At 36.9% G+C, this 25,731-nt stretch overlaps 1 protein-coding gene across 2 annotated transcripts in view; it reads left to right on the top strand.

Annotated features, from left to right (window-relative positions):
- Window positions 1-25,731, top strand: part of LPAR1 (lysophosphatidic acid receptor 1) — a 353,585-nt gene that overhangs the window by 37,572 nt on the left and 290,282 nt on the right. Inside the window, exons 4-5 of one of the 2 annotated variants that reach the window (XM_070595019.1) lie at window positions 14,350-14,473; window positions 14,752-14,891. The gene's annotated coding sequence lies outside the window, so the exon portion shown is untranslated. The remainder of the gene's footprint in view (window positions 1-14,349; window positions 14,474-14,751; window positions 14,892-25,731) is intronic. The other variant, XM_070595020.1, reaches the window with a different exon arrangement.

The following is a 25,731-nucleotide window of genomic DNA, read 5'->3' as shown; positions in this document are numbered from 1 at the left end:
CTCTTCCTGAAGACAGGCTCTCCTACATCCTTGAGTATCTTTCTGTTGAAAGTAGATGGATAGATAGATAGATAAATGATAGAGAGATAGAAGGTTGGATATGGATATGAACATAGATACAGATGTAGATATAATCTTTGCACACATGTGGGATATATCCTTAGGATAAATCTAGAAAAGGAATTGCTGGATCAAAAGCCTTGAGCATTTATAATTTTTATATTGCCAAGTTGCCCTCTGTAGAAGGTATATATCTCCTCTCTATATCTCCTCTGTGTGTGTGTGTGTGTACACACACACATATATATATATACATTTATTAGCAATGCCTATATTCTTCAGCAGCACCGTTTATTACTTTTTTTGATCTTCATTTGATAGGTAAAAATGATATTTCAGTGCAGTTTCAATGAGTAGTTTTATTATGAATGATATTAGTCATGTTTTAGGAGCTATTTTCATGTTTTCCTGTGAACTATCTTTTCATATCTTTTGGTCATTTTAAATTAGACTTTTAGTCCTATTATTAAGGTATTTAAAAATATATTAGGAAAATAAGGCCTTTGTCTGTAATCTAAGTTGTTAATCCCCCCCCCCCCCCCGGTTTTCTGTTTATCTTTTGCCTTTTCTTATGTGAGTTTTAAAAATGCAGGCATTTTACATTTTTCTGCAACCAAATCACTCCAAGATTATAAAAACATGGAATTTGCCATATACTGAATTCCTATTTGTATTTTCCTGTGTTTAGTGTTTAGAACATTCTATTTTGAGAGAATTTTTTTCTTTATTTTTTCTGGAATTATTATCTTTTACTCTAAAGAAATATAATAATGGGGCTGGCCGTGTGGCCGAGTGGTTAAGTTCGTGTGCTCCACTTTGGGGGCCTGGGGTTCGCTGGTTTGGGCCCTGGGCGTGGACCTACACACTGCTTATCAAGCCATCCTGTGGCGGCATTCTACATAGAGGAACTAGAATGACCTACAACTAGGATATACAACTATGTACTGGGGCTTTGGGAAGAAAAATAAAAAGAGGAAGATTGGCAACAGATGTTAGCTCAGGACCAATCTTCCTCACCAAAAAAAAAAAAAAAAAAAAGCATAAAACAGCCCTCCCTCTAAAAAAAATAATAATAATAAAGATATTTCTGAAAGAGTTGGAGAGACCAATATGGATTATAGAAATGGATTGTATTAAAGACTACACAATACCCAGGACTAGAGTAAGGCATTACAGCTCCTTTGATACTCTTAGAGGCCTTACTTGGTGAATAGAAACAAATGATTTTAATTAGCACATTAATTGTATGCCTGTAAATGGATGATTCTAAAGAGCCTGAAACTAGTCCTTTTCTTAATTGGTTCTTTTAAAACAACTTTAGTATAGAGGGAACCTCTGTGAGGTGCCTGGCCCTGCCGTTAGGAATATCCCGTTTGCATGGCCAATTACTTTTTAGCATTCTTGGGCATGTCTGTCATAGAGGACAGGCATATCACCTTGTCCAATAGCCCAAAGTTACGCTGGTAATACAAGGTTAGAGAAGCATTTTATTAATGACCTTGTTTCCATTATTGCTATATGTATGCATGTATGTGTGGATGTATTTGTATTTTTTCCTCTAAAGGACAATGATGAGCCTCAGCAGTTTCCAGAATACTTCTCATAAACCAGTAGAGCCCAACCTGATGAGGTTTCTCTGCATTACTTGCAGAGATTCAGACCATGATATATTATATTTGTAAATACTTAAACAATGTCATTGGAAGAAATTTTGGTTTATAAAAAGTTATTGTAGAAATGCGATTGAAAATCATTTACATAATTGTCAAAAATTTCTCAGTGATTAAAAATGGTTAAAGAGAGGCAAAGGGCGAGTTCTCTTTATCGGTTTCTTCCCAGCCCCTCTCAGAAGTCTCTGGTTTGTATTACTAAATGGCTACCTGTGGCTTTATTCAACAGTTGTAACTTAAGACTGTCAGAGCTGGTTTCTTTGAGTGAAGGCTGCTGGATTGCTCTTTTTCCAATAAATATAGAGTCTGATTTTTTTCGTGTTAGGCAGACAAAGATTCCCTTTGAAACATGGAGTCTGAGCGCCAAACACTGGACCCATTGTCTCTGAAACAATAAGTGCCACATTCAGTCTTTAGAAATGGTGAGCGATTTGCTTCTATTGAAGAACCAAAAAAATTTTACACATCTAGCAAAGTGATGCACAGCTGAGCTTTCAATAATGCTAATACTGTGTGTATGAGTGTGACTTACGACTGTAATGTGTAGTGTTGTACCCTGACTGGTATATGCCACTTGTGGATCAGCTTTGGACTGCTCACGACACATTATTTACTATGTATACTGATAGAACCCAATCACTTCAACTGAATGTAGAAAGGATGCTCTTCATAGTTCGTTTTGCATATGAGTATATAGAATTAGATTTTATTGTCATACACACTCTGGATGTAATGTGGCGTTCAAAGTTAGGGATTGCTTTGTGTCAGGTTCTCCAGAAGCCAAGTCTGAATTGAAGATTTATGTGCAAATGATTTATGGGGAATTGCTCCCAGGAGAAACAGGTAAGGGAGTAAGAGAAACAGATCAGTGAAAGGAAGGAATCCAAGCAAGGGTACAATTTCTGGCAAAGTTCTACCCTCAGTTGGATTGTACAGGAGAGCTTTGGAGGGCAAATTATAGTTTAGATTTTGTCCCAACTTGAGGCAAGGGAGCTAGGCTTTCCAAGTCACTCATTGGCTAAGAGCCACCCAAACTAAACTAAAGTGGACCCGAGCACTCAGAAACTTCCAGCTCTTAGCACAGGCAGGCAGAGTGGCAGCTGTGGCTGAGGGCAGTCTCCTGAAGATAATCACAGATGTGGGACCACAGAAGCAAAGCACAGGGAAGCTGGGGATGGGGGTGGGGTGGTACAAAGAAATGGCTGACGGGCTTCAAGGGCATCTGGGTCTAATTCCAACAGTTGTTTGCCTCAGAGATTACTTATTAATTCTGATTAAATGATTCTCAATCATTTAAAAAATAATCATTTATTGATTCTGATACATTTTCTTTTTAAAAGAATTATTAATAGGTAGATGATTCTAATCAGGTATTAGCTTAGTCAAGGGTTACGCTATAGGAAATCTTACTCTTTATTTCTCCAACACACCAGACACATTCCTGTCTCAGGGACTTTGTACTTGTTTCTTCTGCCAAGGTCTCACCCCACAGATCGATTTTTGGTAAAAAATGAGAAAAATATGATTTTGTGATAGAGGTATTTGGCTGTTTCACTCCAATCCAGTCATGCCATCGACTAGATGTTGTGTACCTCTTTAATGTGATGCAATGTGAAGTGTAAAACATCCTCGTGAAGGATTCTTGCCCAAAACTATTTAAACAGAATCTGATCAAACCTTTCCCTAACTTCCGGTTTATAATATAAATATGATTGTTTTATACAGTTAATGTTCCTATGGAACTTTGGGTTTGCCCACATATTTACCATTTGTTTTGCTGACCCTCCCTTCTTGCATCTCAGCTCTTTGAACTGGAATCATTTTCCTTCTCCCTGCAGTGTATCTTTTAGCACTCCGCTGACCAATACGGTAACCGCTAGTCGTGTGGATACTGAGCAATTGAAATATTGCTGGTTTGAATTGAGATTTCCTGTTAGCGTAAAGTACATACTGGATTTCAAAGACCTAGTACAAAAAAGTGTAAAATATCTCATTAATGATTTTTATATTAATTATATGTTCAAATGATAAGATTTTGGATATAATGGTTTAACTAGATTGTTATTAAAATTAATTTTACTTTTTTTGCTTTACAAATGTGGCTACTAGAGCATCTAAATTTACGTATTGCTCATATTGTAGTCCTATTAGCTCTGTTTTAGAATTTTCTTTAATGATAGCCTGATGATGGAAAATTCTTAATTTTGTCTGAAAATGTCTTTATTTTACACTTGCTCTTAAAATAATTTTTTACTGGATATACTATGTCAGATTGAGTAATTTTCTGTCATCACATTGAGGATGTTATTTCACTGTTTCTGGTTTCCGTTTTCACTGATAAGATGACGGTTAACATTGTCACTCTTTCGGCACTACCTTGTCTTTCCTCTCTCACTGCTGTTTCAAAAATCTTGTCCTGGTTTTTAATATTCTGGTACTTCATTATGATGAATCTAGGTATGGGTTTCTTATTATTTGTCCTGCTTGGTTTTCGCTGGATTTCCTGAAACTGTATGTTGGTTTCTTCTATCAGTTCTAGGAAATTACTAGTCATTATCTCTTAAGATATTACCTCTTCCTCATTCTGTTTCTCCCCTCCTTCTGAAACGTCCGTTAGACCTATACTAGACTTTTACTTTATCTTCTGTTTTTCACGTACCTTTTAAACATATTTTTGTCTCTGTAAGAAGCATAGTGGAATTAATTCTTCAGAACTACCTAACATTTTGCTAATACCTTTATCTATGTCTAATCTTTTGGTTCAACTCCTCCATGGAATTTGCTTAATTTCAATGATTTTATTGTTATTTTTTGTTACTAGGAGTACAATTTGATTCTTTTCAAATTGGCTTATTTTTCTCTTAGTCTATTTGGGCTGTTATAACAAAAATACCATAGACTGGTTGGTTTAAACAACAAATATTTATTTCTCACAGTTCTGGAGGCTGGGCTGTCCAAGATCAAGGTGCTGGCAGATTTGGTGTCGTGTGAGAGCTTGCTTCCTGGTGCACAGATGGCTGTCTTCTCACGTGTCCTCACGTGGTGGAAGGGGGACTCTCTGGAGGCTCTGTTGTAAGGGTACTAATCCCACGTGTGAGGGCTCCACCCTCGTCACCTAGTATCATCTCATAGGCCCCGCCTCCTCATACCCTCACATTGGGGATTAGGTTTCAACATATGAATTTTGGGGGGACACAAGTATTCAGTCTATAGCATTTTTTATAGTGTCTTGTTCTTTAATCATATTTTGAACACTTCTTTATTTCTTTAAGTATTTTAATCTAACATACTTTTCCGTATTCTGTGTCTAGTAATCCCATTATCTGAACTCTTTGCCAGTCTGATTTTGCTCTTGTTATTGCAGATTTTCTCTTATGGTAGCTTCTTTCCTTGTATATTTTATGATTTTTGACTATATGCTGTTCATATTTCCTTGAATTTTTCTTTTTTCGAGGGAGGGATAATTCTTCAAGGCCTGTGTTGAGGGTTGGTTCATTCCAAAAGGATTTATATGTGCTTCTTCTAGGAACCTAGGGACACTAATAATCCAGTGGAATACTTTAAAATTTCAATTTCAGTTTGTTGGACCATGTAGTTAGTGAAAATTTCACACTCTGGTGGGGATCCACTTGGGAAATGAATTTTCATACCTTTTTCACTTGTCTCCAAGGTTTCAAACAGGCAATTTTCTCTGCCATCCCCTTGGTGTGTGAGGTGAGTTTATTTCTGCTCATCTTACACTGATGTACATGTGGCCCTTTGTGAGCCCATTTGTTATTCTGGCAGTTTTCCATGAGATTGCCAATTTTTTTTTTAAGATTTTATTTTTTTCTTTTTCTCCCCAAAGCCCCCTGGTACATAGTTGTATATTCTTCTAGTTGTGGCATGTGGGACGCAGCCTCAGCATAGCCTGATGAGCAGTGCCATGTCCGCGCCCAGGATTCAAACCAACGAAACACTGGGCCGCCTGCAGCGGAACGCGAAAACTTAACTACTCGGCCACGGGGCCAGCCCCGAGATTGCCAATTTTAGGTGAGCTTTGTCTTCTGTCCCCTGCATTCTATGAGCCTGTGAAAACAGAAAGTCAAGGTCACCTGGATTCAGAAAATACCTCAAAACAAATCCAGATTTAGTTCTCCACTTATCCCTCTAGGTTTTTTGGTTCTCATTTAGTTTTTGTTTTCTGAGGGTTGCTTATTTTCTTATCAGTTTATTGGGTATTTGAAAATAAATTGTAAAAATGTTATTTTTTATCCAGCATTTTTAGTCATTTTCACAAGGAGGGTCAGTCATGGGTTTTAGTCCATCAAAATACCATAAATGGTAGGTCCAGCCCTGTGGCCTAGTGATTAAGTTTGGCACACTCTGCTTCAGCAGCCCAGGTTTGGTTCCCAGGTGTGGATCTATCCCACTTGTCAGTAGCCATGCTGTGCCAGTGACCCACATACAAAATAGAGCAAGATTAACACAGATGTTAGCTCAGGGCGAATCTTCTTCAAGCCAAAAGAGGAAGATTGGAAACAGATGTTAGCTCATGGCAAATCTTCCTCAGCAAAAAACAACAACAACAAAACAAAAACCGTAAATGGTAGTCTTATGGTTTCTTAAAAATAAAAATAAAGTTCAAAAAATAATTTTCAACTTCTTTTAATTCACGGTGAGGAATTTAGCCAGCCTTTGCATCCTCTGTCCTTTCTGTGATTTATTCTCCTACAGTTATTCCTAAACAATTAGCATTATATTTTAACCAGTAAAAGCTTCCTTGTAAGTTTTTTTGCTTTGAGTGAAATTTAAAAATTATATTTGCTGTAAGTTTTGTAGTTATTTTTCATGTTAAATTGTTTTCTATACTGACACCAGTGCCTTTTTATTTTGACTTTTGATTTCCTGAATCCTCTTTCAACTTCTTCAGCTGTGGAATGTACTTCAGGACATTTCTATCAAGGATACATTTGTGGCATTCTTGCTAAATCTTTGCTTGAGTAGTTCTTTCTGTTGCTTTTGTTTGTGAAAGAAAAGTTGACTAAGTTTAGATTTTGATTCACTATATTTTTTCCCCTCAAAATTTTGCAGACACACCTCCATTTTTGTCTGGAATTTATATGTGTGATGGAGACTGAGGCAAGCTTGAATTTGTCTTTTCTAGGTAAACTTTCCTTCTTACATCTTATAGTACTTTTCTTTATCCATGTAATTAAAATAGTTTACTCTTTTGTGTCTAAGAATGGTTTCTATTTCAATAATTTTTCCTGGAACATGATGAACCCTGTTTTCTTATAGACTCTGGATTCATTTTTATTTATTGAAGTATAATTGACATAACAATATTCTATCAGTTTCAGGTGTACCTCATAATGTTTCAATATTTATATACATTATGAAGTGATCACCATAAGTCTAGTTACCGTCTGTCACCATACAAAATTATTACAATATTATTGACTATATCCCCTATGCTGTTCATTACATCCCCATCACCTTAATTTTATAACTGGAAGTTTATACCTCTTAATCTCCTTCATCTATTTTGCCTGCCCTCTCCCCCTCCCCCTCTGGTAACCACCAGTTTGTTTTCTGTATCTATGAGTCTGTTTCTGTTTTGTTTTGTTTATTTGTTTTGTTTTTTAGATTCTGCATATAAGTGAAATCATGTGGTATTTGTCTTTGACTTACTTCACTTAGCATGATACCTTCTAGGTCTATCTGTGTTGTTGCAAAAGGCAAGATTTCGTTCTTTTTTTATGACTGAGTAATATTCCATTGTATGTATATACATACCACATCTTTATCCATTCACCTATCAGTGGACACTTAGGTTTCTTCCATATCTTGGCTGTTGTAAACAATGTTGCAACAAACATAGGGGTGCATATATTTCTTTGAATTAGTGTTTTTGTTTTCTTTGGCTAAATAGCCAGAAGTGGAATTGCTGGATAGTATGGTGATTCTATTTTTAATTTTTTGAGGAACTTCCATATTCCTTTCCACAGTGGCAACACCCATTTACATTCCCACTGACAGTGTCTGACAGTTTCTTTTCCTTCACAGTCTTGCCAACACTTATTTTTTGTCTTTTTGATAATAACCATTCTGACAGATGTGAGGTGGTATCTCATTATGGTTTTGATTTGCATTTCCCTTATGATTAGTGATGTTGAGCATCTTTTAAGGTGCCTGTTGGCCATCTGTATGTCTTCTTTGAAAAAAATGTCTATTCAAGTCCTCTGCCCATTTTTTAATTGGGTTGTTTGTTTTTTTGATATTAAGTTGTGTAAGTTCTTTATATATTTTAGATATTAACCCCTTATAGGATATAGGAACCCAGAAATAAACCACACATCTATGGTAAATTAATATGTGACAAAGATGGCAAGAATATAAATGGAGAAAAGACAGTCTCTTCAATAAGTGGTGTTGGGAAAACTGGACAGCTACATGCACAAGAATGAAACTGGACCACTATCTTACACTATATACAAAAATCAATTCACAATGGATTAAAGACTTGAATGTAAGACCTGAAACCATAAACCTCCTAGAAGGAAACATAGGCAGTCATCTCTTTGATATTGATCTCAGCAATATTTTTTTGGGCCAGTTTCCTCAGGCAAGGGCATCGCAAGCAAAAATAAACAAATGGGATTAGATCAAACTAAAAAGCTTTTGCATGGCAAAGGAAACCATCAACAAAACAAAGAGGCAACCTAATGAATGGGAGGAGATATTTGCAAATCATATATCTGGTAAAGACTATTTTTTTTAATCCAGAAAATTTTCTTATTCTTTCTTTATTTTTTGTTTGTTTTTGGGTCCTAATATTTTCGACTTCTTTCTTGAAAACACTGTTAATCTTAGATTGGATATTTATTCCGTTCTTCTGCATGTACCTATCTGTTAACGCCCTCTGGTCTAACATCTCATTTAAGGCTGATGTTTCCTTATTGATTTTCTGGATGATTTATCCCATTCCCTATTCTTAAAAATTATTATTTTTTCCTGTCATAATTAAAATTTTTGTTCTCATTTCCTCTCTGTGCTCTGATGACTACTCAAGTTTGTCTTCAATATCATTGTTCCAGTTTTATTCAATGTCACTTCTGCTCTTTACCTCCCTCAAGGGAGATTTTAATTTTCTTATGATATATTGGACTCTCTTGCACTTTTTTTCTAGTTTCTTCAGCATATTTCTTTGTTTAACTGTATTCCTCATTAAAGCTTGCTGTTTCTGTTTTACAATGGTCATATCTTCTTTATCTTTGGGAATACTAGGGAACTGCTTGCCAGAATTTTCTTCTGATTCCTCTAGAAATCATTTTATTTTTTTAAAAGTCTACTTTTGCTCTGAGGGTTCATGCCTTATGGTTGGCTCTCTTCTTTGTTGCAGTAGTTTTTCATTGATTCTATATTGATTAGTTTGTTGTTCATTTAATTTTTAATATTTAGTTTTATCCAGGCATAGCATGGTATATAAATTAGGGTAGAAGTTATCAATATATATATGGTATTTAAAGAATTCAGATTCCTTTAGCACGCATGTTTTCAAAATGTGGTCTACAGATTCCCAGATTTCTGGAAAGGATCTTCTGGGCAGCCTCAAGAGTCAAGAATGAGCACAAGCCCATCTGTCTGGGTTCTTTCACCCCTGAAAACAGAGCTGCTTATACATCTAGTTTCTGCTTTAGAAATTATGTGAAGGAAGGAGCTAGCTGTTTAAGACATTTCTGAAAACTACTCTTTTGAGGTATGAATAACATGTTCGGTTAAGTTAGCCACTTTTGGAAGCTTCACTATTTCAGGCTATGAGGTTAACAAAAAAGTATAAAAGCTGAAGGAAATAGGTCCCAAGAGAAAACAATGGATTAGTAACTGCCTAAAAGGACTTATGGGAGGGGTAAATGACCTAATAAGAGGAAATGGGTGTAAATTATTTTAATAAAAATTAGTCAGCTACCATGAAGAAGTGCTTAACTGAAATGAAATATGACTTGCAAATGAACTCTGAAATCATGAATGGGTCAGCTTAGGGGCTGATAAAGTGTTAGCTCCTTTTGTGTTTACTCACTCCTTTGTGACAGTGTCTAAGATACAACTGTTCCTCCGTTGAATGCACAAGGATGTTGATAATTTCTGTTTAGGGCACACAAGGGTACTAACTGGCTGCGAGGAGGGCAGATGACTTGAGAATGTCCGTGGTAAGGACATCAGTGGACATGAGTGGGATTGAAGTCTCAAGATGGAAGATAAACTTAAGGAGCATCCAGAACACTAAGAAAGGAAGTTTTTTATATCTGTGTGCTTATTATGCGATGGTGATTGAGTCTTGAAAAGACAAGACTGAAATTTGGGAACGGGCCTAGAATGATCATTGGTATAGGGTTTGGAAACATGGTTGAAGATGTAGATGGGCATACAGTTTTGGGAGCTTCATCATATCCTGTTTGGCTCTTGTAATTAGCTTCTGCTTGGATCATTTTTATATGTGGACTAAAAAGCACATATTTCTTCTCCTCCTCATTCTCTGTTTTCTTCCTCGTCACCTCATATTTTAACTTACAGGTGTAATCACATGTTTTTGTTTAAAAGCCTTCTCTTTCTATGGAAAGGACTGATTTTTTTGAAAAGGAAAGAATAATTTAACATAAGACTTTTAGACAAGGTATATATATATATATATAATGTTGGAACGCTATTTGACTGTAGAGAGTTTATGAACTTTAAGATATGTTGAGGCAAATAAAGCCCAAAGTCAGCAGAAGGAGAGAAATAATAAAAATCAGAGCAGAAATAAATACTATTGAAACGAAAAAGGCAGTAGAAAGGATCAATGAAACAAAGAGCTGGTTCTTTGAGAAGATAAATAAAATTGACAAACCCCTAGCCAGACTTACAAAGGAAAAAAGGGAGAAAGCTCAAATAAACAAAATCAGAAATGAAAGAGGAGAAATAACAACAGACTCTGCAGAAATACAACGGATTATAAGAGAATACTACGAAAAACTATATGCCAACAGAATGGATAACCTAGAGGAAATGGATAAATTCTTGGACTCCTACAATCTCCCGAAGCTCACTCAAGAAGAGGCAGACAATTTGAACAGACCAATCACAAGGAAAGAGATTGAAACAGCAATCAAAAACATCCCAAAGAATAAAACCCCAGGACCAGATGGCTTTCCTGGGGAATTCTACCAAACTTTCAGAGAGGATTTAATACCTATCCTTTTCAAGCTATTCCAAAAAATTAGGGAGGATGGAACACTTCCTATCACATTCTATGAGGCCAACATCACGCTGATACCAAAACCTGACAAGGACACCACGAAAAAAGAGAACTACAGGCCAATATCACTGATGAACATAGATGCAAAAATTCTAAACAAAATTTTGGCAACCAGAATTCAGCAATTCATCAAAAGGATCATACATCATGATCAGGTGGGATTCATACCAGGGACACAGGGATGGTTCAACATCTGCAAATCAACATGATACACCACATCAACAAACTGAGGAATGAAAACCACATGATCATCTCAATAGATGCAGAGAAGGCATTTGACAAGATCCAACAGCCATTTATGATAAAAACTCTGAATAAAATGGGCATAGAAGGAAACTACCTCAACATAATAAAGGCCATATATGACACACCCATAGCCAACATCATACTCAATGGGCAAAAACTGAACCCCATCCCCCTGAAAACAGGAACGAGACAAGGATGCCCTCTATCACCACTCTTATTTAACATAGTACTGGAGGTCCTGGCCAGAGCAATCAGGCAAGAAAAAGGAATAAAAGGAATCCAAATAGGGAGGGAAGAAGTGAACTCTCGCTGATTGCAGACGACATGATCTTATATATAGAAAACCCCAAAGAATCCATTGGAAAACTGTTAGAAGTAATCAACAACTACAGCAAAGTTGCAGGGTACAAAATCAATTTGCATAAATCAGTAGCATTTCTATATTCTAATAACGAACTAATAGAAAAAGAACTCAAGAACACAATACCATTCACAATCTCAACAAAAATAATAAAATACCTCAGGATAAATTTAACTAAGGAAGTGAAGGACCTATATAATGAAAATTACAAGGCCTTTCTGAGAGAATTGGATGACGACATAAGGAGATGGAAAGATGTTCCATGTACATGGATTGGAAGAATAAACATAGTTAGAATGTCCGTTCTACCTAAAGCAATCTACAGATTCAGCTCCATCCCAATCAGAATCCGAATGACATTCTTTACAGAATTAGAACAAAGAATCCTAAAATTCATATGGGGCAACAAAAGACCCCGAATTTCTAAAGCAATCCTGAGAAAAAAGAACAAAATGGGAGGCATCACAATCCCTGACTTCAAAACATACTACAAAGCTACAGTAATCAAAACAGCATGGTACTGGTACAAAAACAGGTGCACAGATCAATGGAACAGAATTGAAAGCCCAAAAATAAAACCACAATCTATGGACAGCTTATCTTTGACAAAGGAGCTAAGGGCATACAATGGAGAAAAGAAAGTCTTTTTAACAAATGGTGCTGGGAAAACTGGAAAGCCACATGTAAAAGAATGAAAATTGACCATTCTTTTTCACCATTCACCAAAATAAACTCAAAATGGATCAAAGACCTAAAGGTGAGACCTGTAACCATAAGGCTTCTAGAAGAAAACGTAGGCAGTACATTCTTTGACATCAGTATTAAAAGGATCTTTTCGGACACCATGTCTTCTCAGAGAAGGGAAACAATAGAAAGAATAAACAAATGGGACTTCATCACACTAAAGAGCTTCTTCAAGGCAAATGAAAACAGGATTGAAACAAAAAAACAACCCACTAACTGGGAAAAAATATTTGCAAGTCATATATCTGACAAGGGCTTAATATCCATAATATATAAAGAACTCTCACAACTCAACAACAAAAAATCAAACAACCCAATCAAAAAATGGGCTGGAGACATGAACAGACATTTCTCCAAAGAAGACATACTGATGGCCAACAGGCACATGAAAAGATGCTCATCATCGCTGATCACCAGGGAAATGCAAATCAAAACTACACTAAGATATCACCTAACACCCATTAGAATGACAAAAATATCTAAAACTAATAGCAACAAATGTTGGAGAGGTTGTGGAGAAAAAGGAACCCTCATACACTGCTGGTGGGAATGCAAACTGGTGCAGCCACTATGGAAAACAGTATGGAGATTCCTCAAAAAATTAAAAATAGAACTACCATACGATCCAGCCATCCCACTACTGGGTATTTATCCAAAGAGCTTGAAGTCAGAGATCCCAAAAGTCTTATGTACCCCAATGTTCATTGCAGCATTATTTATAATAGCCAAGACATGGAAGCAATGTAAGTGCCCATCAACAGATGAATGGATAAAGAAGATGTGGTACATATATACAATGGAATACTACTCAGCTGCAAAACAGAACAAAATCATTCCATTTGCAATAACATGGATGGACCTTGAGGGAATTATGTTAAGTGAAATAAGCCAGCTAGAGAAGGATAATCTGTGTATGACTCCACTCATATGAGGAATTTAAAAATGTGGACTAAGAGAACAGTTTAGTGGATACCAGGGGAAAGGTGGGGTGGGGGGTGGGCACAAAGGGTGAAGTGGTGCACCTACAACACGAATGACAAACATTAATGTACAACTGAAATTTCACAAGATTGTAACCTATCATTAACTCAATAATAAAAAAAAAAGATATGTTGAGGCTAAGTGGCAATAAATGATTGAGCTACCCTGAAGGAGTGGGAGTTAATGTGACTCAAGGTTGCCTTTGAAGCACGGACCCTGGCTGATGTGTTGATGCATTCCAGTGCTGCTCCCAGCCTAAAGCAGTTGAGGCATGAGGAGGTTGGGGGGTTGGGGAAGAGGGGAGGCTATTCAGCAAAATGCCTGGAGATAAGGGTCCCCCCCCTTTGAGAGATCTGACTTCTCTACTGAATGAGTGCTTGGAAGGCTATGAAGCCAGCCAGGAAGCCTGTCCCTCAGGCTGCATCATTAGGAGGAAAGTGAGGCTACCCCATCTTGAGAAACCCTCTTCTCAGGTGAGAACCCTGCCACTGTCTCCAAATGTGGTCCAGGGTGCCCAGAGGGACTTGTTCAGCTGGAATGGTTTACACCCATCATCAAAACCTCACCACAGTCCATGATGGTGTGTAGTGGCCTTTTCTGATATGGCACCACCTAGAACATGATGCCTAAACTTGGCTGTGTGGCAAGATCTAGGATTTTGTACTTTTAATAAGTATTTGGTGATTCTGATTTAGAGAGACCCTCATTCTCTCAAAAGATGTAGTTTGGAACCACTGATTTAGTGCATGGACGACTGTGATATTGCATCTGCAGAAAGGACAGGTCTAGATGTTTGTGGAGTAACCCTACCCACTCCTGAAACGTGAACTTCCCTGGGGCACCTCCATAGAATTTGTGTAGAATAAATCATTGTAATTCTTTACTCAGAATATCCACATACATAGCAGTAATGCATTTTGGACCATCTCATCCCTCTTCCCTGTACCTCTGTGTTAGAGACAGTGAGTTGCCTACTAAATATCTATTCTCTTCTTCCTTGCCAACAGATGTTCATTTTATTGGTATTAGTAATGTGCCCATCTGAAACACTACACAGACCTGCCTTTCTCTGGTTTCCTGATCCCATTCTCCTGCTCATCTCTGCCTCTGGATGCTTGACTGCATTTCTGGGTAAGGGATGCATTCGTCCAGGTTTTGCCCCTTAGCATCTCCGCTGCTCAGCCTCCCTATCAGCAAATGGCACTTAGACGTTGAAATTTCTTAGGGAAGTGTTGTATCCTCATTACTCCTGGTTTTCTTGAGGAAGATTTTTTTTCCTAAATACTCCTCCTAGATTCTTTCCTCAGCCTCTTCTCATACAGTCATGGGTGGAGTGAATTACCTGACTTAAGATTTTGAGAAAGGAACTAAGCGCATAGCTTAGCTCCTTGTTTCCTGCCTTTTCTTAGGAGCAGACTGCCTGAAGGAAGCCCAAGTGCTGGCCGGCTCTTCTGTGCTCTACACTCTACAGGTCCAGGCTCTACTGTGGGAAGGTCTGAGACTGTCCAGTTGGTCCGTGGTGGTGAGACAAGTCTGCGGAATTCTCGGGGTACGTATTATATTGTAAGTCCAGGTAGCTGACAGACTGAAAACCATGTCCTTTTCTCTAGCCTTTATCAGAAATAAAGGAGATATTTTGGGCCTCATTTGCTCATTTTTTGGTCTCTTAATGGGTTCAGAATTCAGGCAAGAAAAAAGGATTGTCATTTTTGGGGTTACCTCAACCTTTCTGAGATCCATAACGTATGAAGGAAGCTTTTCTAATAGCTTAAAGTAATTTGAGATCCTAATGCATTCAGCAGATGAAGTGCAAATCTGCGTCTTCCTCCAAACACCTACTGATCTTTTTCTAATGCAAAAGAATATGAGCCAAATCTAAGATGTAAATTGTGTACCTATTTGTACCTTGTGGAACACACAGCTTATCTTGCTAATGAATTGTTATGGTAGAGTGGAAGGGCGACATTATGATATAATGGCATTATGGTATAGTGAAAAAGCACAGGAAACTAATAATCAGAGAAACCTAGTGAAATAACACTTCATTGCTTAATAGTTGAGTGACCTTAGACCTTTTATTTAAGCTTTAGAGCTTTACTTATTTCAATCTTAAAATGAGAATAGCCAGCTTTGGTGGTCTAGTGGTTAAGATCTGGCACTCTTACTGCTGTGGCCCGGGTTCATTTCCCGGTCAGGAAACCACACCACCCATCTGTCAGTTGGTTGTCACACTGTGGCAGCTGTGTGTTGCTGTGATGCTGAAAGCTATGCTACTGGTATTTCAAATACGAGTAGGGTCACCCATGGTGGACAGGTTTCACTGGAGCTTCCAGACTAAGACACGCTAGGAAGAAGGACCTGGCCACCCACTTCCGAAAAAACTGGCCATGAAAATCCTGTGAACAGCAGTGGAGCATTGTCTGAGAGAGCACCAGAAGGTGAGAGGATGGAGCAAAAGACCAAGCAGGGTTCCGCACACAGGATTGCTAGGAGTCAGAATTGACTGGATGGCACTAACAATAATAATGCCTAGCTCTTAAGATTGTAGTGATAAAATTTAGTATACTTGAAGGACTTGCCATGTAGAAGGAACTCAGAAAGTACATTGCTGCTTCCTGTGTGGATCCACAGAAGTAAATTTCCTAATTTGCACTGTAACTACATTGTTTGTGCTGAATTTGAATGCTTCTAAATAATGCTGTACCATGTCTAGTAAGCAGTTTGGGATATTCTGCTTTACTTCCTTTATGGTATAGAAATTACTCTTTTGAATGTGCTTTTTTTTTTAAAAATATCTTCTCAAGGTGAAGGAGTAAAACATATTCATCTGCCAAATAAATTAGCTAAATACTCTTCTTGTCTTTTGTGCATGGTAAATTCCATGAGTGCATTTGGAAGATAGATTAAAACTACGAAGTATAAAAAAGTCCCTTTAAATTGATCTGAAATGAAGTTGAACTTAGCTGTGTTTCTTCTTATGTCAGTAGTGTACAAACTTTTCAAGTTTGCAATGTCATTTTTTCCCACCTTAGTTATATTTTAGGGAATCTGTTGAAAAAATGCATGTGCCATATCAATTTATAGACTCCTTGCACACAATTTACAGCCCTCCACAGTTTCAAATCTGTCAGATTGGGAAATACTGCCTTTTGGGAGACATTTTGGGGTTGAAAGAGTCTTATTTAGATCAGGGAACTCAAATCCTTCCTGTGGCTCTATGCTGATTTATTTTTCAGGACACTGTGCTTCCCCACACTCCAGATAAATCCTCAGCATTCGGATAATGAGCACCAGTTTCAGCACCCTGCAGGTTTAGCATTCACTTGGGGTCAGAGGAAAGGGCATTTTCACATCCTCTTGTTTTATCTGTCACTGTCTATGACAAACAGCTCACCCAGGGGTATTGGACAGTTAATGGGCTTACAATTTGCTATTTCCTTCAGTAAAAAGGTGAGTAGAGAATTACATATTGTCAGGTCAATGTAATGACTTACAATACTTTCTGTGTGTGTGTGGAGGGTGTGCAGGTGGGGGGGGTACTTATTGCTTTGTCTAATTTTGGCTCAATGGGACTGATAATATTTAAAAATGTTCTTTCTTTTCTTATAACCCAAATCTGGGGACCCATCTGACAAATTCATACATCTAAAAATCAAAAGAAAATACAAGTCTAACTCAAAAGCATTAAAAAATGATGTTGATTTTCACTGTTGTTTTCTTGTGGATATGGAAGAAGGGATTTCAACGCACGCTTTAGAACAAAACTTCTTACAAGTCCTCTGTAAGCATCTTTCTTCCCTAAAGTTTCACTCCATATGGTAGCGACTCTGTTTCTCCCCTTTGTCTTTCTCTTCTACACCCTTTCCCTGAAGTGCTTCATCTCCTTTTTCATCCCTGCTCAGAATTCTACCAGCATATCTCATTCAGACATTAATCAAGAAAAGGCAAGCTGAAGGCAGTGAGCCAAATGAAAACCCAGTCCTGATCATTCTTGTCCCCCAAGGGTGAGAGCCTCCATTCATCTTACAAGTCTATAGTGGAATCACACGGTAGGATGGAAAAAGCACTGAATTACTGAATTAGGACTCAGAAGACTTCTGCCACCAACAAGCGGTGTGCCACTTATTTATTAATAAACTTATTTAATGGTGAACTCCATCTTCCTCCTTCTAATATGGAGCTAGTAATACTTATCTACCTCATACGGCTGTAGGAAGATCAAATTCAATGGTGCATGTAGTCAAAGTACTTTGGGAATTGGAAACTACTTTGATGCTGCCATGAGTTCTAGAATGAGAATGTGATGGTTGCAAGGGGTCTTAGAGTTATCTACTGCTACCCTTTACTTTAACAATGGGGAAATTAAAACCCAGAAAGTGTCATAACTCACTCCAGGCCATAAAGATAGGTAGAAGCAAAATCAGGTTAGAGCCAATATTCCTAGTATTAGAGACTAGAGTTAGAATGAGTTTTCAACAGTTCAGTAATGAATCAACCATAGGTTGATCAATTGGCTGTCAGTGCTAGAAGTGATGCTAGCAAATCAAAGGTGTAAAGGAGGAACAGAGTCAGAGACATTGCTGATAGTGGACAAGAAGGGAAAACAAGATGAAACAGTGCAGGAAAGAGTGATGAGTTGTCATGAGAGGGTGGCTGGGGACTTTAGGGAGTCAGTAGCTTTTGTTATTCTACCTATTCTAAAATGCTACACAAAGATATGTTTCGTTTGAAGTATCCATTTATTTTGAATGATTAATGATAGATTATCCACTCAAATTGAACTGCCTAATTCCCAGTCTTAATCATGGCTATTAACAGCTGTGGATATGTGTCAGAGATTCATTTACTGGAATGAGAAAATTTCCCTTACCCATGAGTCATGAGAATCTTCTTGTCACTGGGGTTTTATTTTGATGAAGCCAGAGGTTAAGCAATTGGTAAGTTATTTGGTTCCTGATGTCCAGATTCTCACAATCTGCCTACATTATCTGTTGTTTATCGTTTAGTCTTGGGTTCTCTACCACTTGGGTGAATACACCTCAGATGAGGCAGTTCATTCTCTTCTTGTAATGGTTAATGTTATGAGAGGCCTGATGACCAGATAGTTGCTAGGTAAGGAGTTGCACTCTAGACACCAGATTGATGCGTATTAGGAATGAAATTAGCTGGTTTATTTATATTTCTTTTGTGTTTTTTTTCCATTTAAATGTCACATGGTGTGTTCTTAAACCTTATTTTATCATCAAGGTTTACCATTTTTCTTAAGCAATTTCTTCAAGGGAAGTTTCATTACCTCTTTCTTTGAAATGATACTCTCCATCTGTTTTTGTTGGCAGACAAGGAACAATTTCCAGTACCCAGTTAAAGTTATGCAGGCTGACTTTCATTAATATGTCACTAAACATTCCTAACTGTTGTACATTATTTACTTAGAGAATAAAAAATCAAGGTCCCTTGATAGTCACTTTCTGAACTTTCTGGAGTTTACATATATTCTGAGGCCTCTCTTTAGAGGTACTAACGCTTTTTTCTTGTTATGGAGAAAGCAGTGTTTCATGTGAGAGACAGTTCCTTGGAGAGCTCTGTGTTTAAAAGGTGAGAGTAATAAGCTTATTCAGGTTCTTACCATGAGTATAAGTAGACGGCTGTGGTTAAAGTGTGTAACTTTAACACACATTCATGGTTTAGACTGTCTTCTTGTACAATTTTGAGGTTCTCATTGTCTCAAAGTGTATTTTGTCTCATCACATCCCAAACTCTTGAACCTATTCTCAGGATAGATTTAAGTACAATATGAATTTATCTGCTTATTGCAACTCAACACAATTAATTTTATTCGAAAAACAGACTCTGAAAGGGACCTTTCCAATTATAACCTGGTTGGATTTTTCCTGAAAGAAATTGCCACTCACAAAGGAGATAGAAAAGGGGAACAGATCTTGAGAATGAGAAGAAATGATGTATTTTGCTCTCAGGCAGTATTGGTTTGGGGGAGGGAGACAGAGAGAGAGGAAAAGAGACGGAGGGAGTGAAGGAGGAAGGAAGGATGGAGGGAGGGTGGGAGGGAGAGAAAATATACATTTTAGACAGCAGGTTCTGAGATCTGAAATCCTCTTGGATCCAGTCATCCTGGTACTGACTGAGTCTAGGAGAAGATGGCTGCTTGTTGGTATGTATAAAGCCAAAATAGCTAAAGAGCAGAGTTGAATTTGGGCTATTGGTTAAGAGATCCAGAAGCCTGTGAGCCCAAGTGACGTGGACCAAGACAGTATAGCATGTGGCTGTGTTTCCCCTTTTATCTTTTTTGCCCCTCAAGTTTTACTTTAATGGAGTCAGTAATTGAGCAACTGGTAATTTATTTGGTTGATGGATGTCCAGATTCTTATAATCTCCCTACATGTGTTACTTATCTTTTAGTCTTGGGTTCTCTACCTCTTGGGTGAATAGACCTCAGATGAGTCTCATTTCCATTGGTAGAAAAGCCCGAACTGAGGGGACTGTGCCTGGCAATGGATACAGTTATCACAGAGCTGATGGCTTGAAAGATTTTGGTGGAGGTATGTGTGCCACTTTGCCATAAATCTATCAGGAAACAAGCTGTATCATGCCTAAGTGATGGAACCATCTGGGCTTCGAGAAAGACACCATGTGGTAATGTCAACCCTGGTGGTGGGAGGGAATATAGTTATCTGGTAGACAAAATTTTCTCTCTAAAAGGTACTAGTAATGAGGAATGAAGCCTTGAACTGAGTAGTCAATTCTTGGGGCTGGTAGACTTATCTTGGATGTGGTGGTGATATGTGGAGAGAGATGAAGGATTCAAAAATGTGAATTTGTTTTCTGTCCTAAGCTGCTAAAACAGGGAAATTTCCATTGCATGATATTAATTCTGTTGGATTTTCCTTAAAACTGGAAAATCAAGAAATCAACTTTGGATGATAGAGAACGCTTGTGTTTTTGTTACTACATTTGTTCTAGAATATATAGAAATTTCATAAAATGGTAAAATATGAAAGAAAATTCAGATAACAGGCCATGCTATAATACAAAAACTGGTGAATCCCCGAAGACTTTCTCCCACCCTGGGAGAAAGAGCTCATCCTACCAATCTCTGGTCAGTTTTATTTATCTGAAAAAGGAAATTGTGCTTGTTTTGAATGAAGCAAATAAATCTAGGAACTACTGTGATTTGTAGAAACAAAATTTACAATTCCAGGGTCTTAGTATTTACATGGTATTTGTCTAATTGGAATTTCATTTAATTGTGCATATTCTCAAACTAACGTGCAATTTTTTTAAAAGCCATACAATTATACGTCAGAGAACAAAAATTATGAATATGACTTGAGGAGGAAATATAGATTTTATGACCTTTTAACTCATATAACTTACCCTACAACCCAAAGGAGAAGAGCATCATGGAAAGACCATGACTGGAATCCTAGCAACCGAGATTTGAGTTGTTTTTCAGTGTGCCTTGAGCCCCAATTTCCTTATATATAAAATCTACCTTGTTAAAAGGATAAGTCTTTTAAATAAAATTCCTGGCACCTAGTAGTTGCTCATTTAATAGTAACTATTATTAGTGTTTTTTGTTCCTGAATGGTGTATACATTCAGGTTCTTACATAATTTTTATAAAGATTCCTACATATTTTGCTGTCTTCTTCAGAAATAGCATGCATCATATTAGTAAGCCTTGGCAATTGATTATGTCAGTAACAAAAACCTTCTTGTTCAATTAAAGAGTATAAGATTATAAAAACTGTAACTTATGTATTGTTTATATAGATATAATTTTGTATTTATTTATAACTTGCATCTATGATTTCTGTTCAAATTGGGCACAAGGTCTAAATATTGGATTCACTGTTATCTAAAACCCATGAAAAGTTATTAGAGAGGGCAGTTAAATAGAATTTTGATGGGCAAAGGAAATGAAAAAATAATTTAGAAAAGTAATGCAGTTAAATAAATGCGGGAAAAAAATACATTGGAAATGAAAGGAAAGGAAACAGTAGGATACCACTTTCAATTTAATGAAATAGCAAAGAAAAGAAGGAAAATTGTAACCTAGAACTAAAATTTTTTAACTGGGAATACTCCAAATTTGAAGAGGGAGTAATGAAAATGATAATTTTTTGTTTTTGTTTTTGGTGAGAGCACATTTTTACAGGAAAAAAAGTCAAATTGAAAAGCTAACTTGATTATATATATCTATCAAGAATCAAAATTGTTTATTTACTTTGACTCAATTCCCAACCCCTTCTGAGAAGTTAGAATGCTTTGAGTCAGGAAAAGGCTATTGACTAAACCTGTTCCTTACAGTATTAGAAACAGTTAAATGTTTAAATCTTGAGGATAGTTCAACAAATTTTGCGTTCAACAAACATTCAACAAATATTACGAAGCCAGTGAAAAATCATGAAGACCGTGCGGCATATGAAAAATTGTTGATGATAAACTTTTAAGGAGAAAGGAAAAACAAAAATTAAATGCATACCATGGTAACAAGTGCAAAATTTTGAAATGTTCCTTCTTTGTTCTAGGAGAAGGCTGGTCTGGCTTATTTCTCAAGTCACTGATGCTCCTAAATCTAGCGAGTGATGGCCTCCCTTGAGTCCTCGTTCTCTGCTCCTGAAGTCAGCTTGCTTATAGAAAATACCTTTTGCCCTCTCTCTCATTCCTTTGGACCACACATCATTATGCATTAGACTAAATTCTTTAAAGAGCAACTCTATCTAGTGTCTCAGTGTCCTAAGAGATTTTTAGACTCAGCCCTTTTATGTTAACCATTGACTGTCCGTGGGGCTCTAGCATAGGTCCTTAGGCGAAAGGGATGGTGTTGGTGAAAAATCTGAGTTGCATACACAATGCTATACTGAAGATGACCCCTTTCTTCCAGTCCCAACCCAGTGTGCTTGGCCTAAGCAGGTGTGCTAACTTTTCTTATGACGGGTTTTTAACAAAGAAGCTTCTCATTTTTGAGAGTAAATAGCTCTGTATGGGCCACTCTACCAAACAACCAGACATGCCCAAACTCATCTAAATTTAGAAAGAGCACGTTGTAAATGCTGTTATACCTGTACCACCCATGCTTCTTCATCCCTCAAACAAACTTTTGGGGGCATCTATAAGGCACATCGTGAGCTTTGAATAGACTATATTATGTAAAATCCTGACACACTTTTTTTTTCTGAATGAATTTGGTTGTTTACAAGATAGTTTTCACTGGGTACCTTTGTTTTTGTTTCTTATACAATATAGTTTTAGTTCTGCTACTGAATAATTGTATAAACTCGGGAAACTTTTAAACTTTGAATTCTGAATTTGTGAAAAAGACAGGTAGATGTTGATGTTTTTAAGGCTCTCATGAGGAAACTCTGGGCATCTCGGTTAAGTTCAAAGTGAGCTTCCTATGGACGTTTTATCTTCCTCTCGGATTCCCAGGGACTCAACCTGTATTCCTACGCCACTACCTCCTTTCTCTGTTGGGGTTGTATAACCCTCAGATTTTCCTTGGCATAGGCTTTAATATTTTCAGGTCCTGTTTTATTTTTTTGTGCTGAATGAAAGCAATTGTGTCCTTATGGCGTCAAGTTTTACTGTTGTGAGAACACAGGGTATAACCTAAGTAACAGTCTAGAAACTTAAAAAATCATCATAGTTATGTTCCCAATCTACATTTCCCAAGTTCCCTTTTAACATGGTAACTGGAGATGTCTTTTAGATGGCGCTACAAGTTGCTTTTAGAAGACTGGGTTTCAGAGTAAGCTACTTAGAAGGGAGCCAGAGATATTGCTATTGCCAGATCTGGTGGAATTTTCAATCAGTTTTCTAATCTTATTTCATTTACTATTTTCATTTATTGTGAACATCTTTCTCTCTGTCCATCAGTCCATCCATCCCTCCTCCATTTATTTTTTAATTTGTTTGCTAGATTCTTTTTTCAGCTTTACTGAGGTATAAATGATGAAATTTTAATATATTTAAAGTATACAATGTAATAATTTGATATGTGTATACATTGTGAAAGGATTCACTATTGAGTTAATTAGCACATTCATCTCACATATTTACCTTTTTTTTTGGTGAGATACTTAAGTTCTGCTCTCAGCAAATTTCAGTCATACAATACAGTATTGTCAACTGTAGTCACCATGTTATACATTAGATCTCAGACTTGATTCATCATATACCAAAAATTTTGTATTCTTTTACTAGCCTCTCCCTATTTCCCCCACTATTCTAATTTCTGGGAACTACCATTCTGCTCTCTGTTTCTATGAATTCAACTTTTGTTTTTCCTTTTAGATTCTCCATATAAGTGATATCATGCAGTATTTCTCTTTCTCTGTCTGACTTATTTCACTTACCATAATGCCCTCCAGATTCATCTATGTTGTGGCAAATGGAAGGATTTCCTTCTATTTTAAGGCTGAATAATATTCCATTATATACATATATCACATTTTCTTTATCCATTCATCTGCTGACACATGCATAGAATGTTCCCATGCCTTGGCTATTGTGAATAATGCTGCAATGAACATGACAGTGCAGATATCTTTTTGAGGTACTGATTTCATTTTCTTTGGATATATACCAAGAAGTGGGATTGTGGGATCATTTGGTAGTTTTATTTTGAATTTCTTGGAACTTCCATATTGTTTTCCATAGTGGTTGTACCAGTTTATATTTCCACCAGTAGTAGCAAGGGATCCTTTTCTGCCCATCTGCACTAGCATTTGTTATCTCTTGTCTTTTTGATGATGGACATCTTAACAGTGTAAGATGATATCTCATTGTGATTTTGATTTGCATTTCCCTCATGATTAGTGATGTTGAGCACCTTTTCATGTACCTGTTGATCTTTTGTATATTTTCTTTGGAAAAATGTCTCTTCAGGTCATTTGCCCATTTTTAAATTAGGTTGTTTGCTTTTTTGCTATTGAGGTGTAAGAGTTCCTTATATATTTTGGATATTAACCCTTTATTGAATTTGTGGTTTGAAATATTCTCTCCCATTCCATAGATTGCCTTTTCATTTTGTTGATAGTTTCCTTTGCTGTGCAGAAGCTTTCTAGTTTTATCTGGTTTCACTTGTTTATTTTTGCTATTGTTGCCTTTGCTTTAGGTATCAAATCCAAAAATTCATTGCCAAGACCAGTCAAGGAGATTAGCCCCTGTTTTCTTCTAGAAGACTTACAGTTTCAGGTCTTATGTTCAAATCTTAATACATTTGAATTGATTTTTATGTATCATGTAAGAGAGGGGTCTGGTTTCATTCCTTTGCATGTGGCTATCCAGTTTTCTGAATACCATTTATTGAAGAGACTGTCCTTTTCCCATTGTATATTCTTGGCTCTTTTGGCATAAATCAGCTGACCATATATGCATGGATTTATTTCTGGGCTCTCTATTCTGTTACAATGATCTATGCATCTGTTTTTGTGCGAGTACCATATTGTTTTAATTACTATAGCTTTGTAGTCTAGTTTGAAATCAGGGAGTATGATGCCTCCAGCATTGTTGCTGTCTCTCAGAATTGCTTTGGCTATTTAGGATCTTTTGTGGTTCCACAAAAGATTGTTTTTCTAGTTCTGTGAAAAATGCCGTTGGAATTTTGATAGAGATTGCATTGAATCTGTAGATCACTTTGCGTAGTGTGGACATTTTTAACAGTATTGATTCTTGCAATCCATGAACACAGAATATCTTTCCATTTATTTGTATCTTCTTCAATTTCTTTTATCAATGTTTATATTTTTCAGTACATGCATCTTTTACTTCCTTGGTTAAATTTATTCCTAAATATTTTATTCTTTTGGTGTTGCTGTGAAAGCCTTCTTTTTTTCTTAATTTCTCTTTCTGATAGTTGTTGTTAGTGTATAGAAATGTTACTGATTTTTTTCCTGATTTTTGTATATTGATTCTGTATCCTGCAACTTTACTGAATTTTTTTATAAAACAGTTTTTTTGGTGGAGTTTTTGGGTTTTCTCTATATAATATCATGTCGTCTGTAAATAGAGACAGTTTTACTTATCTCCTTCTGATTTGTATGCCTTTTATTTGTTTTTCTTACCTCATTGCTCTGGCTAGGACTTCCAGAACTATGTTGAATAAAAGTGGCGAGAGTGGGCATCTTTGTCTTGTTCCTAGAGCCATAAAAATTGGGACATTAGATGTATGATCCAAACCCTTCACTCCTCAAGGAGAAGCTAAGAGTTGGGGATTCCCTCCAGATTGCATGGCACTGTGCTGAGGGTGAAGTTTATGATGAGAGTGTATCTCAGTTTTTCCTACCTGTTTCTACGTGGATATTTTCTTATTTGCCTGATGTGTAGGAGTCACTTAGATAGTTTCTGGATTTCTCTTAGAGGGAATTG

Source organism: Equus przewalskii, chromosome 26, assembly GCF_037783145.1.
Source record: "Equus przewalskii isolate Varuska chromosome 26, EquPr2, whole genome shotgun sequence".
Taxonomy (NCBI): Eukaryota; Metazoa; Chordata; class Mammalia; order Perissodactyla; family Equidae; genus Equus; species Equus przewalskii.
Note: the sequence above shows the minus strand (reverse complement) of the source record. Positions and strands in the feature narration are given on the sequence as shown.